Genomic DNA, 18,875 nt, shown 5'->3' on the forward strand with positions numbered 1-18,875 from the left:
ATGTGTGTGTCCACCCAAGATCGCATAAATGTCCCCGCTGCGGGAAATCCCATCCCAAAGAAGATGTGCCATCATGTACCCCCAGCTGTATTCTCTGTGGAGGCCCACATTTGACCGGGACTGGGAACTGCAAAGCACGGGGCCGTAAACTGGCGTCCCCGAGGAACGCTCACTCTCCTACATCTAAATCGCGGCTGTCTCGCCGTGATCAACAAAACGCAGCAAACGGACGCAGCTCGACGGCTTCCCGGTCAAGTTCCAGAAACCGACAAAAGAGCAGCAAAAACTCCTCGCGTCTCACTTGGGCAGACCGCGTTTCCGGCAACTCCACCCGTCATCCCCCGCCACCCCAGTCCTCCCAAGAAGATTCGAGAGACCTGGAACTCCGGGCCTTGCGCGAGGAGGTAAGCCGTCTCTCCTCCCTTTTAAGCACCCCCACCCCTTCTCTGCCTACTCAACCCGCACCCCCTCTCGTTAACCCGACCTCCCCATCCACAGACACTTCCAGCACCCCTCCTGCAAAGAAGCATCGAACCTCAGATGCCTCACCGCCTCCCATACCCCTAGAAATAGACGCTAAATTCGCTGCACTGGATGCCAAATTTGACCACAAACTAAAAGAGCTAGACACCCGCCTTGAGGCCAGATTCAATCATCTTGCCGCCACCCTCACCGAAAAACTTGAGCAGCGCATGGACGCTATGCTTACCAAGATGATGGAGTTCATGGAACATAAGCTTACCCATCGCTTCACCCAAATTCATACCACCTACACTCCTCCCCCCCTACTTCCGCAAGCACAAACCCCCTTTGCTGAACAACACACACCAATTGACACCCGTCTCACTCCCCTCCTCAACCCCCCTACTCTCCAATATGGCGGGGCGGAGCACTAATTCTCTCCCCATTTTAACCTGGAACTGCCGTGGTTTCCGGGCCAAGCGCGCACCTCTGCAACTTCTCCTTCCCACCCTCACGCCCACTCCCCATATACTTCTTCTCCAGGAGACTGCACACCGGGCAACCCTCCCCAGCTACACATCTACACACTCAGACACCACTAGCGCACCCAGGGCGTCCACACTCATCCACCGCAGCCTCACCTATAAAACTCATCACATCACGTCTGAGACGCCCTGCGTGATCACTGAACTTATACACAACACACATACACTTGCTTCAATCTTTATAGCAAATATATACCACCCCCCGTCCCAGCCGATGGCCTCGCTAGAAACACTTCTGCGAGAGCTACACCACCTAGCGGGGAAACATCCTCTACTAATCGGTGGGGACTTCAACAGTCAGCATACTGACTGGGGATACAGAACCACGACACATCGAGGTCGCAGGTTGTGGCTGCTCCTGCAGAACCTCCAACTCACTGTTCACAACACGTTTCAGATGCCCACGCGGATCGGCAACAGTGTCAGCATGGACACCAGTCCGGACCTGACGCTGAGCCGCTACATCCGCGGCGTTACCTGGAACAGAACTCAACATACATTGGGCAGTGATCATTACATTATACAAATCACTGTACCGTACAAGCCACCCCGTCACTCCTATACAACACATAAACTGGTTAACTGGGATGCACTTCGCGCTGCACGCACCACCCACTCAGACACTCCCATCACAGACATCGACGCCTGGGTGCAATCACTCAAGCATGACGTTCACCACAACACGCAACACATTGAAACGACCACCGAAACCCCAACCCTGGACACACGCCTAGCCCACCTCTGGGAGGCTTATCAGAGCCTCCTGGAACGCTGGAAAGGCAATAAATACAACAAGACACTTAAAAAGCGGCTGGCCGCGCTGCAGACACAAATCCAACAACACTCGGAGGAGCTCTGCCGGTCCAACTGGGGACAGATATGTGACGGCATCGCCGGAAACCTGTCCAGCAAACGCGCATGGCAACTCCTCCGACACCTCATCGACCCCACAAACACCAAATCGTCAACACAACACCACGTGACACGTCTCATACACCAACATATTGACGATCCCGAGGCCCTCATAAACACACTTCAGAATACATACACCTCTCCTGGTGCCCCCACACTTCTACCCGCCTACACAGGACCAGCCAATCCAACACTCGACACAGACATCACTGAGACGGAAGTCAGAGCGTCCCTCCTGACTCTCCGAACCAACTCCGCACCTGGTGCCGACCAAATCACAAACTCCATGCTACGTAATCTGGACGACCAATCGATCACCCAGATTACGCAATACTTCAACCAGTGCTGGAGGGAGGGTATCCTCCCGCAGTCCTGGCGCCATGCGAAGGTAATATTCATACCCAAACCAAACAAAACACTTACTCTTCAAAACCTTCGCCCCATTTCGCTAACCTCATGCCTCGGAAAGCTCTTCGAGCATGTTGTGTTAGCGAGGCTCACAGCGCACATGGCGGACAACCATCTATACCCGCATAGCATGGTGGGATTCCGCCCCCATCTGTCCGCACAGGACGCCATGCTTCAACTCACACATGACATTTTCGACCCGCTTCTGCCTGGTCACACCAAGGCAGTCTTAGCTTTGGATCTCTCCAAAGCTTTTGATCGCATCGAACATCAGGCGATCATGACTGCCCTATCTCCATTGAATGTGGGTGCGCGCACGTACACCTACATTCAAGCATTCCTCACTGACCGCACGGCTGAGATACATTTTGGCCCTCTCTCTTCCCCCTCCTACACGCTTCAGAGTATCGGAACCCCTCAAGGGTCCGTCCTCTCCCCCTTCCTTTTCAACATCACCCTCATCCCCCTCGCCCGAAAATTGGCAACTATTCCCCACCTTAAGCACACTCTTTATGCCGACGACATCACACTGTGGACCACCCACGGCAGTGACGGCGACATAGAGAACACCTTACAGGAAGCAGCCACCCTCACCCAAAATTATGTACAGAACATCGGACTGTCTTGTTCCCCAGAGAAGTCCGAACTGCTCCTCATCCGGCCTAAGAACCACCGCTCCCCCCGCTCCCCCATTGCCATCGAACTGAATGGGGACCCTGTACCGGAGGTTGACACCCTCCGCGTATTGGGCCTGCATATCCAGAACGATGGCAAAAACACCACCACCCTCAGGAAACTCAAGCAGGTTGCAGGCGCGATATCGCATCTCATCCGCAGAGTTTCGGGCCATCATAGAGGCATGAAGGAGCGCGACCTTTGTCGCCTCATTCATGCCTTTGTCCTCAGCCGTGTGCTCTACACTACCCCATACCTAGAACTATCCAAACACGACATAAATGCTTTGGATGCCTTGATCCGCAAGGCATTCAAAGTCGCACTTCATCTTCCCCTCAACACCCCCACAGACAGATTACTAGGCCTGGGCCTCCACAACACGATCGGGGAACTCGTGGAGACCCATCGACAGGCCCAATACATAAGGCTTACACAAACCTCCACAGGCCGGTATATCCTGGACTCTCTCGGAATCAGAATACCGGCCAACGACCCAACCCTCCTCCCCATTCCTCGATCCCTTCACCGAGAGCTGGTCATCAAGCCACTGCCAAAAAATATGCACCCTTCCCACCATGAGCAACGCCGCAGAGCCCGTGCGAAGGCACTCCACCGAGTATACGGCTCCGAGGCGGACGCCGTATGGGTGGACGCCGCCTGCACGGGTGACGAAGCAACCGCAGCCGTGGTGGACTCCTCTTCATCCGCCCTCCTCACACTACCTCTCCCCCGAGACACCGCCCCAGAGGCTGCAGAGGAAGCCGCCATTGCAATTGCCATCACCCGCACGGAAGCCCGGTACATTTTAACAGACTCAAAAACTGCAATTCTAAATTTTGCGCGAGGCCGAGTCCACGTCCCTGCTTTTCGCATACTGGACTCGCCCGATGCACCCCCACCCCGCCATGTAGAGCTTATATGGGTGCCTGCGCACTCCGGGAATCCCGGAAACGAGGCCGCCAACCTTTTAGCCCGCGGTTCTTTAAACCGGGCTCAGGTGGCCTCGGATCGGGGATTCGCTAGGGAGCGAATGCACTCGTTCAGCGAGATGACGCAGGCCTACAGAGCCTCGCGCCAGCTCTACCCCCCGCCCCACCCCTCCCTAGATAACAAACATGCAACACTCTGGCGCAAACTACAGACACACACACTCTCCTCACCCCTGACCCTCGCCCACTATCATCCCTCCTTCCCCACTCCTGCCTGCACCTTGTGCCCAGAACCCTTCGCCTCCTCCCTCCACATCCTCTCCCTCTGCCCGGCGGACCCTCCCCCGCGCGGCCTAGAGGACCTCAAGACCTGGGAGGACTGGGAGACCCTGCTGCACTCAGAGGACCCGGCCGTGCAGACCATCGCCACAGGCCGGGCTGCCAGTGTTATGGACCTTAGGGACATAAACACTTGAGTGAAGTGGGGTCGTGCGGGGACCCAGGGGCATGCCCCGATTTCCTCTGGACAATAAAGTTCTTCTCTCTCTCTGTTTAGCAATGAGAGAAATTGGACGCCATCTCGGCGGCTATGCGCCGTCTATTACGCTCGGCAGTCTGGCGTCTCCGTTTGGCAAGTGTTCCTCTCTCTGTTCGGGCGCCTCTGCTGCTCTCTACTCCTTCTCACGCTCATTCTCTCTTTGTTGAGTAGCCAACTGCCAGGCGACAACCTCAGGGTCGGAAGAGTCAATCATCTCTTGTCTATACCGCCGTTTAGCAGCGGCTGGACTCTCCGTCTCTGCATGCATGTCAAACGTTGTGATACAGCCGCCCATTACATCTCCGCCTTTTATACGCAACGGTGCGCACGCGACGCGCGGTTCAGGTAATAGAGCGGCGTGCGGCGAGGCGGCGACGAAGCGCGCGGCGCACCCGTGGTGTCTCTCTGGTTGCCATGCTATCGGCGCATGCGCACAACTGCTCATCCGAGTGACTACGATGGAGCGCGGCCGCGGCACGCCGCACCTGCTGCCGGTTGCCATGGTAACGGCGCACACGCATAACTGTCCTCTCCCAGCCACCGCGAAATGCTTGACTGGTAGCCCAGTGTAGCTCTCGCTACAAAACAGTCAAAACCCAGGCATGAAAACGAGCAAGAAGTTACAGATGTGAGGTGGCAAGGTAGTCGAGTTGTTTACTGTACAAACTAAACGATCGTTCGCTGACACAGTAGTGGCCTTTCTTAGCTGTGTTGAACGCCTCACTCATTTCGCGTGTATGCTTATCCCTGTGTGTGGCCAAAATGGTCGTCGCATTGAATATGGGCTCACACGATTCACATTTTGGCATTGTGCTGGCAGTTGTGGAAACCTTCGATCAGACACAGATGTTTCATGTTCTCTTAACCTATGATTTATACGGCGACCTGTCTGTCCTACCTAACACTTGCAACATTTCGAGGGCAAGTAACAAACAACTCCAGTTTTGCGAGGCACGCACCAGACCTGGTACTTGACGATGCGTCCTTCGCGGCTTTTTCCCCCTTGCTTTCGGTTCTGTTGCATACGAGTCTGCAAGCGCAAGAAAGCTGTATCGGAGCAGATAATGCTGTGTTCACATCTAACGCCTTACGATAACTAGTGTACGTATGGTAGAACGACCTAAATACACCTTCGTCGTCTTCATTCTTTTTGTTGTCGTCCTATAGTTCGCGCTCCCTTTCTCAAGATGAATAATGTACAGCTCGTCCAACTCGCCATCTTGCTTCAGGCGAAGAATGGTTGGACTCTGACTGGAAGTCGTACATTCGCGCCTCCCCCTCCCCACAGCCTTCTTTACACAGCTTGCTCACAGTCGCACCAAACACTTCAACCGCGAAAGTGCTAGGCGCTGAGAAACTATTGATATCAAACTTTGTTCCCAAACTTTACAGAGTTATCAGTACACAGCGTGAGAACGGTAAGACGCGAATTCTCGACGCTGGGCACTAAAGGGTCAACATGCAAAGTGACACAACGTATATGAAATGCACTTTCACATACAAAACGATTTCACGCAAAGACGACAACAATTAAAATCGCGTTATCATTTCTCTCCTAGTGTACAGCAGATCACGTTTTGAGACAAACGTGAGTGGTGTAAGTGAGCGCCGCGATTCGGTGAAGTTCCGTGGGGACTACACAGACGCGCACGCGTCCACGCAAGGGGAGTCCTGCACTCGCTCATCTTTCTCATGAACGCTGCGTCCCCGATTAGATAAGAAAAGCAGCGTATAGGGCAGGCAAAGCAATAATAAAAACGCTACTCCATCGATGTAATCGAAAATTTTGTGAACACTGATAATAAAATTTAATCTACGGTGATAAAGTCGAGTCTCCGTTGCACGGGGCTCTGATCCGTTTTTCACCGTAAAGGGGTTGGAGGCCACGTTAAAAATAGCGGACTCGCAGTTTTCAAGATGTTCCCACCGCCATTGCTTTGAGCTCTACCTGTTCCCACGCAAATGTCACCATGCCACGCTGCAGTCACACCCGTTCCCTATCGAAAGCACTCAGCGCGCCTGGCACAGATTCCACGGTCCGAAACCGCCACTGTCAGTGGGGCAGTCCCGAAATCGCGGCCGCACTGTCATGCCTGAGGGTCAGTGCGATTCCCGGTTATGGGGCTCGTCTGGAGAATACCTAGACGCGTTAGCGCAATGCGTTCGATCAGTGAGTGCGGTGTTAGGACGAATCTTTTGCGGCTTGTCATGAAGATGCCCGCAAAGTGGAGCAGTTAGAGGCTAACGCAGCCGCAAAGTTGTGCCGGCCTGTAACGGGCGCTCGAATGCTCGATACCCGTGCATCCACTCGCTGCGAATCCGCCGACACTCTTCACGACCTTTCCAGAATGTGCTTGTCCAAAATATGTTATGCGTATACGCTTTCGAAATTAAAGGTTCGAGGAGCTATAAACGCCTCGCGCCATCTGTACTGTAGACTTGTGCAAAGGCGTGCCTCGATGAGTTGGATTCATTAGTGGTGGATGCAGGAGTGTCCAACCACACAAAAAACTCAAACTAGTGCTACGTTGTAGTTTGCTGTGTACGCATGCTAGCGCGCATCAAGCGAGCGCATCACGTTTAATCTAGCTAAGTAAATGTGGAAACAGATGGAAATGTATGGAAACGTGATTTTTATAAATAGAGCACCTTGAGCACTGTGCTGTTGTGCAAACTCCTCAGAGGCGTTTCGCATAGCGCTCATACTAGTATCGATGGAGAGATGGGGCCAGTCAAAGAATACCTAGGTATGCGCGTATGAGTTCCACAAAACTACGGAGCAAGAAGATACTGCCTCTGAAAACACAACGCATTTTGTGCATGCGACAGCTTGAGCTGTAAAGCGCGAACGCCAGTAGCAGCCATAGACAACCATGCTACCTGCCTGTCAATGTCGCAGGTAGTGGGAGTCAGCTGACTAAGCTACGTCGAGAGCCTTTGGGCAAGGAATGCTATCAGCCAAATTAGTGGCTCTAACTGTTTAGAATCTGGTCTTGCGTCTGTAGCGCCCCGGCGGCTCACGGCAGCAGTTTTTAGGCTCCAGTGGAACAACTGCAGGTTGCCTAAATGTGCAATGAGTAGGAATCCATCACCATAATATATTGTAAAACATTTTACGATGCAGGTGGCAGAGTCGCTTTGTCATGCAAGACAACAAGTATTTTGAACGACGTTTTTCTGTTCACTGCGTACCTGCAGCTGCAATCAAAGCCACAATTATCATCCGCTGTTGGACTGATCCACCCTTCAACAATGCACAGGTGTCACTGTTCATCATCAAAGACACCTAAAATAGGAGGCATTGTTCGGCAGTGATACCCGCCTATCTTGAAACGTTTTGTTGGGACTCGGGAGACGCCTGTCGATTGTGATCCGGGCCTTCGTCTTAAAACCAAGTCGTACCTCCCATTGTTAAGCAGTATGAGGTTATGTGATGTGCAAACAGAACGGTACTATTCATAAAAGCATACACTGCCTGTGGCGGGTACTCTTGCCAACCCCGTCAAGTGTCACTACAAGAAACGCCACAGCGTGAGTGAACCGATGTATACAGTGATAAATAGGCGCTGATAGTTAGGTGCCTCCCATTTTTATAATTTGGTGCCACTTTTCAACATTTCTGTTTCCTTAAAGGTTTGGCATTTGCGGCATTTCTTCCCCTGATGGTACCACCTACTACCCTCAATAACGCACGTGTGGCTTCTCCCTTTGGTGTCATAATTTCCTCAAATGTTTACTTGCAGTGGCAGAAGCGAGCAGGGCATAAAAATACACACTAATGGGAAAACAGTTCTAAGCAAATTGTAGAACTTTTCATCACAGTAAAATTTCTGCGTTTATTTTGGCTCTTGTGTGTGAACTGACAGCGATGTTTCATATTTCTTATTTTCATTTTAGGCTTGTAAGCTGCGCTTCTCTTCCATTATATAGATATAAGGCTCCTACATAGTGAACACTATTCTTTCATGTTGCCGCCGTCTTCTTCCCATTTATCCTTACTCTCTGTTTTATTTTCCTTATCCACCTGCGTCTGGTCCAGTGGTGTTACGGCATGCATCACATGGCAAGCGGTAAATTTTATTTTGCCTCGGACAACAGTCAAAACTACAGCGCATGCGCAAGACACAATCACGTCGCAGCAGGTTGCACGCGGGATTTCCCGAATGATTACCGAATCAGTATAATGGCAGTACAATAAATAGGAGTAGGATAGCAGAATAATAGTTTAATGATAGAATGAAAAGAATTAATGAAGCGGAAAACAGCAGCAGCGCGCTTCGTTTTTTTTTTTTTACATTCTCTGAAATCTTGCCACTTCTTTAAAGGCGCTCTCACGCATTGACGCGCTGCCAGAGGGAACAACCTCACTGAATTACATAAGTAGTGCCATCGAATTCAGGGTGCAATGCTCAGTCCAAGAGCCCCGTGGTAGTGGCGACCAGCGTAAGGGGTTACAGGTGGAAGACTACAGGCAAGGGGGAATTTCAAGCTAGGCACTGAAAATAACGTTGTTAGTACTTGCGTTGCTTCGAACACAGCGCTTAACTTCTAGAGCAGAGCACAGGCTGCTTCAAGTTCGCCGCATGCAAATTACGTACACAGTGCACAGACACGACCATCTTCGTCGCGACACGGGGCGGGCGTGCACGCTTCGTCGCGCGCCCTCGGTGCAAGTGGAGCGTCACGACGACTGACTGGCATCGTGCTATGACGCCTCAGAGCCGTCGGTCTCTCCTCGCCGGAGGAGGCCCGCAAGCAGCGCGTGACACGACTGCGTCCCACGTATACAAGGTTCGAGCACGTTAGAGAGCACATACTTTCTGACGCGCGACCATGACCCAAAAAGGCTGCGTCCGAGAGAACGAAGCGCGGATACCACGTAACGACTGAGCCAGTTGCGCAGAAACAGGCTCACGTGCCACATAACGGCAGGCGCACGTGAGCATTCAATATGTACGTTTTCTCATAAGCACTGCATGCGCATAGCTTGCGCAGCCTGAGGAAAGCATACGACGAGAGGCAGGCTTCATTCTAAACTTCGATGCACCCAGAGCGTCGATCGATCGATCAATCAATCAATCAATCAATCAATCAACCAACCAACCAACCAACCAACCAACCAACCAACCAACCAACCAACCAACCAACCAATCAATCAATCAATCAATCAATCAATCAATCGATCGATCGATCGATCAATCCATCAATCGATCGATCAATCGATCGATCAATGCACTCTTGGTGATTCAAATTTGGGAAGGGCTGAAAATTTGTTCAGATTGATAGTAGCATTTCTAGCTTTTTAGTGCACTTCATGATGACGGGCCGAGCCGTCAATTCAAATAAACCAGTCATTCCGATTAACATAGTTCGCATTAACGAAGTCCGCTTGCAGTGGTTCCGATCCAGTAACATGCTTCAAGAAAAGTGAATAGTAAGTAGAGTAGAATCTATATTGAACGCAAACAGAGTACATGAAAATAAATAAAATGGAGTGAAAATAGACATGAACTAAATGGAATATGTGTACTGTTATGGAAAACACTGTGCCTTCATCATCTGTCATAAGTCAAGTAGCTTAACGTTACCCTCTGAGTGTCGAGCAGGAAGCCTTAATAACTGTCGAATCATCAAATAAGCAATCAAATGAAATAAAATCAACGAGCCATCGAACAAGAGCAGAGCCGTCTTGGTCCGAAGTACAACGGAATTTGATTCCGAGTTTCGTAACTGCATGGTATGATCGAACAGCTGCGCGTTGAGCTTTCTGTTCGCATTCCTTGAGCCGTATCCAGTGGCGTGCTCTAATGCAAACTTCCGTCAACCTCTTACTTTATTCCCGCGAATCGGCACAAACATGGACAGCGCGCTTTCTGCCACACAACTGTAGGAGGCAACGCCTTGCCCGACAGCACAATATGAACGACATGGTCAGTGACAATTTTCTTGTCGGGGACCTGAATCTTCACATTCAGATATTCCTGTAGAGTGCCACCTAGCGTTGGTGTCAGGCGTTCGAACGACCTTCGGGACTAGAAACATCGCTTCCTGAGCTCAGCAGCAACGGAACAGGTGCCGCCAGCCTGCCTTCTGAGAGATCTGATGTCAACCATAACAATTACATCTTGCACTGCACAACAACTGACAGCTGTGTGCGTTAAATGCGAACATATATAATCGATTTGGCTCTCATACTGATGTCATCATAACTTATTCGGCTTTCCTTTGAAATGTTCGCAGAGACGTTGCTTTCAGTTCTCGGTATTTTTGGCAGACCGAATTGAACGCTGTTGGGAAGTATTCAGACTTTATGTTAGAGCGACAGCCGGTCTAGGATACGCCGTTTCTGCTCTCGTGTTACGTGTCTTCGGTAATCGCCGACAGCATCTCGTACTTTCTGTATTCCAATGTCAGCCTTCTTTTTCCGAAACATACATCTTCGTCAACTTTTGCGCAATCAGAATAGTTTCAGAAGTTATGCCAGCTGAAATGCGGAGCATTAGGCAAGCGACTGCCGCAACCCTAAGTTTGCATCTCCTTACGACCCACTACATTCCTCAATAGCCGCAGCTGACGCTCAGAGCCATTAATGGAACGCTCCGATTTCAATGTAAGTGCGTCGACGACAACGAGTGTTTCAGACCTATAAATTAATTATAACGGAGTTCGCACAGGCCCTGGATACAAAAACGTCTGTGATCACTCGACGTACCCTCTTTCCATCTGGTTTCTATCTTAAACCTCCTTGCCCATCATCGCAAAGAAAATTCTGGCATTGTTCTACACCACGCCTATAATCATTTCTTAATACAGAACCTTATTTAATTAACTAGATAATCGCTCACACAATCGCTTGTAGGTTCAGCTAGGACGCTGCCATGAGTCGCGCGTGCGCTGAAGATTTGACCCTTTTCAGAAGAAAAAAAAAACAAAGGTCACCGCTATCCCCTTGATACATTACGCGGACGTACCGGACCAATTTCATTATGTGTTGGCATTGGCAGCTGTTTATGCCGTCTCCGGAATTGACGTCAGTTCCGGCCTCGTGATGTTAATCTCCTTCAGTCAGTAGAAACACTCCGGTATCGTGACGTCACTTTTCTTCAGCCAATGGGCGAATTTTATGACACGACGCACTCTGGCTACATGGGGCTTCTAATGAATGCATTAAAAGTGACGAGAACAGTGGCAATACGAAAGAAGGACGCTGATTTCTTTGTACAGCAAAGTACTTTCCCCCGCACCTTCTCTCAAGTCTACATTGAGAGACGGGGCGACACTCGCCGCCATTGCAGTAGTGGTCATTCACATGAACCCTGTACTCTCATTATAACAATACCAGCACAGGCACGACGGGGGTCGCCCTCCACTGCTGGTGGAGTCGAAATAATCTTGCTGAGCGACCTTGAGTGGTTACTTTGCCCTGTTGCTGCGGCGATAAGAAGGGGCGTGCACTATTTTGTGATTATAAGCAACCGCACGAGAAAGTCGACATTCCGGCATTCTTCTTCAACTCTCAGTAGGGAAGGCTTAGTGCTTCGAAAGCCATTGTTCTCTGAAGTTTTTCCCGAAAACTCTGTGTGTGTGTGGACCTCTACAACGTTAGCATACATGGTCCTTCTCATATTATGCATTAAGCAGTTTTTTTCTTCTTTTTTTGACCTGTGTTTCCATGCACGAGGGCGCTGAACTGGCGTCCTGGCCGGTGAAAGTCTCAGTTCCAAGAACAATGACCAGGAAATAGAAAGATGAATGAAGTTCACTGGTGCAACGTCTGACCACAGAATTATGCGCGCTTTTTTTTTTTCACGTTGAGCACACCACTGCCTTGCACTCATTGCACTCAATTACCGCAGACCTTGGTGTGTTGGGAATTACTTTCTCTGCGCGAATCTTCGTGGCACAGAAATGAGTGGCATTATTATTAAGTGCAGAGACGAGAGCCGGGCGCACAAATGCGTTAGCAAAGTTCACGAATGGGCTTGATGAGCAGTTTCGGTTGTTGCGCTTTGAGCGTGCTGGCGTTCTGTGTTCGTAAACACGTGAGTGCAAAACGTAAAGATGTAGAACGCAGCATGTGTTCTAGAGATGGAGCATGACCTCCTCGTAGAACTGTGCATGTCGTAATCATGCGTTTTTCACAAAACATGCCACGCTCAATCTCTGCAGGCTCCGGTATTTTTAAGATTAGGCCGCTGTAGACGCGCGTTAAGGTTATTGGCCGACTGTTCCTACCATGGTCATTCGCTACATCCCGACGATTACGCCTTTGTACACTATCATTCGTTTGTTCTGTATACAGTAAGAAAACGTCTTTTGAAACTTCACTGGAAATTCCATATCTTGGTGTGAAAAGCAGGCCCAAAGAAAGCAGCGTATACTGTCGACATGAATAATTATGGAAAAAAGCCGCTGTTATATCTCTCATTAGACAGTGTATTCACTGCTAGCTAGGCCAACCACAGTCGTCATCCTAGCTTCATCATCATCAGCAGCCTTACTACACCCACTGCAGGGCAAAGGCCTCTCCCATGTCTCTCCAAATAACCCTATCCTTTGCCAGCTGCATCCACCCTTTGCCTGCAAACTTCTTAATCTCATCCGCCCCCCTAACTTTCTGCCGCCCCCTGCTACGCTTACTTTCTCTTGGAATCCACTCCGTTACCCTTAAGGACCAGCGGTTATCTTGCCTTCGCATTACATGCCCTGCCCAAGCCCATTTCTTTCTCTTGATTTCGATTAGGATGTCATTAACCCGTGTTTGTTCCCTCACCCACTCTGCCCGCTTCCGATCTTTTAACGTTACACCTATCATTTTTCTTTCCATGGCTCGCTGCGTTGTCCTTAACTTAAGCTGAACTCTTTTCGTTAGCCTCCACGTTTCTGCCCCGTAGGTGAGTACCGGTAAGATTATGCTGTTGTACACTTTCCTCTTGAGGGAAATTGGTAAACTGCCACTCATGATCTGCGAGAATTTGCCATATGCGCTCCACCCCATTCTTATCCTTCTAGTTATCTCCCTCTCATGATCCGGATCAGCTGTCACTACCAGCCCTAAGTAGACGTATTCCGTCAATATTTCTAGGCTCTCGCTGCCAGTTGTAAACTGTTGTTCCCTTGCTAGGCTGTTGAACATTACCTTGGTTTTCTGCATGTTAATTTTTAGACCCATCGATCTGCTCTGCCTGTCTAACTCATTGATCATGATTTGCAGTTCACCTCCTGAGTGACTCAGCAAGGCAATGTCATCAGCAAATCGCAGAATATTTAGGTATTCTCCATTTATTCTTATTCCCAACTGTTCCCAATTCAGGCCTCGAAATACCTCCTGTAAACATGCGGTGAACAGCATTGGCGAGATCGTGTCTCCTTGCCTGACGCCCTTCCTTATTGGAATTTTATTGCTGACTTTATGGAGGACTATAGTAGCTGTGCAGTTGCTATATATATCTTCCAGTATTTGGACATAAGGCTCTTCTACCCCCTGATTACGCAATGCCTGTATGACTGCTGATGTTTCCACTGAGTCGAATGCTTTCTCGTAATCAATGAAAGCTATACATAGAGGTTGGTTATATTCTGCGCATTTCTCTATCACCTGATTGACAGTGTGAATATGATCTATTGTGGAATATCTTTTACGAAAGCCTGCCTGATCATTTGGTTGATTAAAGTCTAACGTTGCCCTGACTCTATTAGCGATTACCTTAGTAAATACTTTGTAGGCAACGGATAGTAAGCTGATCGGCCTGTAATTTTCAAGTCCTTGGCGTCTCCCTTCTTATGAATTAAGATAATGTTTGCATTCTTCCAAGCTTCTGGTACAGTCGAGGTCATAAGGCATTGCGTATACAGGGTGGCTAGTTTTTCAAGCATGATGTCCCCTCCATCCTTCAACAGATCTGCTGTTACCTGATCTTCCCCAGCTGCTTTTCCCCTTTTCATTGCTTCTAAGGCTTTCTTTACTTCATCTTTCGTTACTGGCGGGATGACGCATTGCTGTGCACTGCTGTCTTTCTCATTAGCGCTCTGATTACATTGGCTACTGTACAGGTGTGTGTAGAACTCTTCGGCTACGTTAACTATCTTATCCATATTGTTAATGACATTGCCCTGCTTGTCTCTTAATGCATACATCTGGTTTTTACCTTTGCCTAGTTTCCTCTTCACTGTTTTTAGGCTACCTTTGTTCTTTATAGCATGCTCGATTCTCTCCATATTAAACTTCCTTATGTCGGCTACCTTGCGCTTATTTATTAACTTTGATATCGCCATTAGTTCTATTCTATCGGTAGGGTTAGATGCCCTCATGTTTTGGCGCTTCTTAATCAGATCTTTCGTCACCTGAGATAGCTTCCCGGTATCCTTTCGAACTGTCCTACCGCCTACTTCTACTGCGCACTCCGTAATTATTGATGTCAGATTATCGTGCATTGAATGAACATCAAGATCATCTTCCTCAGTTAAAGCCGAATATCGGTTTTGCAGCGCCATCCTAAACTCCTGTGCTTTCCCTCTCACGGCTAACTCGTTAATGGTCTTCTTCTTCACTAGCTTCTTCCGTTCCCTCTTCAAGTCTAAGGTAATTCTAGACCTTACCATTCTGTGGTCGCTACAACGCACCTTTCCGAGGACGGCCACATCCTGAATGATGCCAGGTTTAGCGCATAGTATGAAGTCGATTTCGTTTTTAATCTCACCGTTGGGGCTCTTCCAGGTCTATTTCCTGTTTTCTCGTTTGCGGAAGAAGGTATTCATGATCCGTAAATTATTTCTATCCGCGAATTCGACTAATAACTCTCCCCTGCTATTTCTAGTGCCTATCCTAGCTTACGGTTTTATTTATTTATTTTTTTGTGGAGCAGGCCGAGGGGGGGGGGGGGGGGGCGGGGGTAGCGTAACGGAGAAACAGCTGATATTGCACGTAATACGCTTTCGCACGATTAAGTAGAAGTCATCGACAAGAAGCAACGTTAATCTTGGGAAGGGCCGTTCAAACTCAGTTCAAGTTCAGACGTTAGCATAAAGACACAAAGCATCCAAGTGGCTTTTCTGCAGGTGTAAAAATAAAAAAAATGAAACAAACTTCACAAAACACGGGTGGCGTAAAAGGCAGGATGTACCACGCGTTGTCAGTAAAGTCAATTGAAAGACCCAAACTTTTGATAACGAACGACAAAAATTATAAGCCGTATATAATTATTGCGGACGGCTGAACATGTCTGAGCACCGCAAAACAGATTCCACGGGGTTCATTTCAAAGAACTTATGCATGCGGTATCTACTGCACAGCCCTTCTCCTCTTGCGGTGAGGCGCGCTCTCCATTGCAATATACGCACCGTCTTATATCAAATAACAAGCAAAATTTACATTTACTACGTGTGAAGGGAGAAAGCAAGGAACTAAAAGCTTGCGAGATATCAAACGATGAAGCAGCAAAGGTTCCGAAGTAGAGAAAACAGTGAAGACAGGAGGGTTTACTACGGTGAAGTAAGACAAACCGTATCGCAAAGAATATTACTGCACGTCGTTGTCCACGCAACTGAATTGGTCGTCCGGCACATGAAGTTGCGGACGGAGCAAAGAAAAATGTTTCGCGGGCCAACCAGACATAAATGGCGTCAGACGCGCACCGGTGAATCCTCACATCGCTGTGAAAGGCCTCACGAAAGACGGCAATAAGCGATGGCGCTACCTCGACTTTTTTGGCGACGGTACACCGGCTGTCATCGTTAGAATCCAAAAGCTACCTGAACATGATTAGTTAAGCACGCGCCACGACTTGAAGCGTACAGTGCACCGTGCCGTGCTCATATTTGAAGCTTACGCGCTGTATTAAAGCGCGCTGCATATAGTGATTCCTACCACCTGGAGTCCTCTAACATGCACTAATATCGCACAACACACGCGCGCTCTTGCAACTCGCCTGTAAGACAAGAGCGTCAAAAATGGCGAGTACAAAAGCAAATGCTCTGAAACTTTCCTGCTCGCTGAATGCGATCGGCCTTCCACCTTTTCTTACCAGGAAGCCAGATACACTGCGATGCCTAGCCAAACTTCCCTCGCGCTCCCTGCGTCGTTGTTTAATTACTGCGCATGCAGGCTACAGAATAAAGTTAGATTAGATACAAGGTTCTCTACTTTGAAATGAACTGATTAGATAAGCGCAATCGGCTGTCATTTTTCCCCCGTCTAAAACAATAGAGAGAAGGGGGTACATAACCGAACAAACGCTGACCCACTCAACGCTCCGTAACGGATAAAAAACCGCGCTGGCGTTACTGACGCCGGTTAATGACGCTTTGTCTCGTGCAGTCACGGGACCCACGAGTCGAGCGAGCACGCGTGAGAGAAGGTGCGCGTCTCGTTGGCCGTTTGCGACCTCGAACCGAGAGGACAACGCCAGCCAACCAGACACTGCAGCAAGTGAAGCCTCCAGCTCGCGACCAGCGAACTGATTTGCAACACATGCACTGCCAGTCACAGCACCTAACAACAGCACTGAGAACAAATAATGGAGTAATTACTCACTGGCATCCACCCAAGAGCAGCCAACGGCTAAAAAGGAAAGTAACATCCGCATGCATAATCCCCGCCCTTTGATATCAACAGTTCTACACTGTAAGCAAAAAAAGGAAAAGGATAAATTGCACTAATTCCACACTTATGACTTGCGACGATGGTTACTTTGGCTGACGTCCCTTTGCAGCTAGTATGTAGGGTAGTTGTGGTTGCTTTTAGAGGCACGCAATTAGTACTTCAAAGGGACACACTTGCAGTTAGTTACGCACCAATAACTCTTTTTGCCCTATGTGACTTGGAGGGTAGAAGGATGACGTTTAGCTTTATCGTCCCGAATTATATTGTTTCGTCAACAGGGCGAGTTTCAGCAAGCGTTTTTCAGCCCTTGTTCGTTCACAGCTATGCTAAAAACTTAAGTCAGCAGGTATCCATGCATGTAAAGCATCGGGTTATGTTAAAAGTGGCGTTTCGCTTCTTTAAGAAATTTTTTTTTCTGCTGCATTAAAACAGTGCTGCTGATGGTTACTAGAACGCGGACAACTGTCAACGTAAGACAGGAAGGCCGTGTATGGTTTTCGTAATTAGACTCACAAACAGCCATCCAGCTTTAATTCATACACCCCGTGAGTCACATAGCTACTAGCCTACGCAGCAGTCAAATATCGCACCCAAAATCGACCTATACGTTGAAAATGCACTGCACTGAGCACAAGAAATGCCTGAAGGACTTAGGGAGGAACAAATATCTTAGAGCTGGTGGCTTGTAAATTTTCTTAATTTTGCTTATGATTATTGGATATTTAGGCGCCAGCTCAGCACTGTGGGCTATTAGCCATGCTACGGAATAGGTGAGGGCTCTGTAATTGTTTGGCACAACTCAGTATCTTTGACATGCGCTGCAATCTCAGTGCATGGGCGTTTCTGCGGTCCGCGTATATGGAAATTCAGCTCCCGCGGCCACAAATCAAAGCCGCAACCTAACGCTTGGCAGCAATACTCTATAGCTATCACTGGAACACGTACTTGCTCTGCCCCATGAGATAGTCATGGGCCACTTGCATCACATGACTGCACAGGTCACATTTTCAGTCAGAGGTTACTATATGGCCTATGGCACAATATTCTTATCATCATCATCAAGCTGCCGCGGTGGCTCAGTGGTTATGGCAGTCGGCTGCTGACCCTAAAGACGCGGGTTCGATACCTGCGTCGGTCGAATTTCGATGGAGGCGAAATTCTAGAGGCCCATGTACTGTGCGATGTCAGTGCACGCTAAAGAACCCCAGGTGGTTGAAATTTCCGGAGCCCTTCACTAAGGTGTCCTTCATAGCCTGAGTCGCTTTGGGACGTTAAGCCTCCATAAACCAATCATCATCGTCGTCGTCATCATCATCATCATAATTATCATCATCCCACTTACGTTCACTGTAATGGCCAGGGTCTCTCCCACTAAACTCTGTTAAACCCCATACATTCTCGTTAGGCAGCAGGTAATGGCGGGGGCGGGGGGGGGGGGGGGGGGCGGGGGGGCAGCGTTTAATTGCGACGCATTAGACGGACAGCAGCGGTGACGCAGCCGCCGTCGCTGAAAGTCCATTCCTAATTCTCTGCTTGTTGAAACAGGATGGATACTGGCTGGGTTCAGCCTCATCAGTGAACGCGCTTGAGCAGCGAGTAAAAACTCCGAACATCACTCCGAGCCACTGGAGAGGGAGCCGTGAAGGCGTGCGCAGGTGCTGACAGCAAGAGAGGATACGTAATGATTGACAGTAGTGTATCCTCTTGCTCTTCCAGGCTCCGAGAGCGGCTTCCATAAAATGGCAAGTGGCTGATGATACACGTGCACTGTGCAAAGAAGACGTTCCTCTCCGCGATACGGAAAA

Source organism: Amblyomma americanum, chromosome 2 (genome assembly GCF_052857255.1).
Source record: "Amblyomma americanum isolate KBUSLIRL-KWMA chromosome 2, ASM5285725v1, whole genome shotgun sequence".
Classification (NCBI taxonomy): domain Eukaryota; kingdom Metazoa; phylum Arthropoda; class Arachnida; order Ixodida; family Ixodidae; genus Amblyomma; species Amblyomma americanum.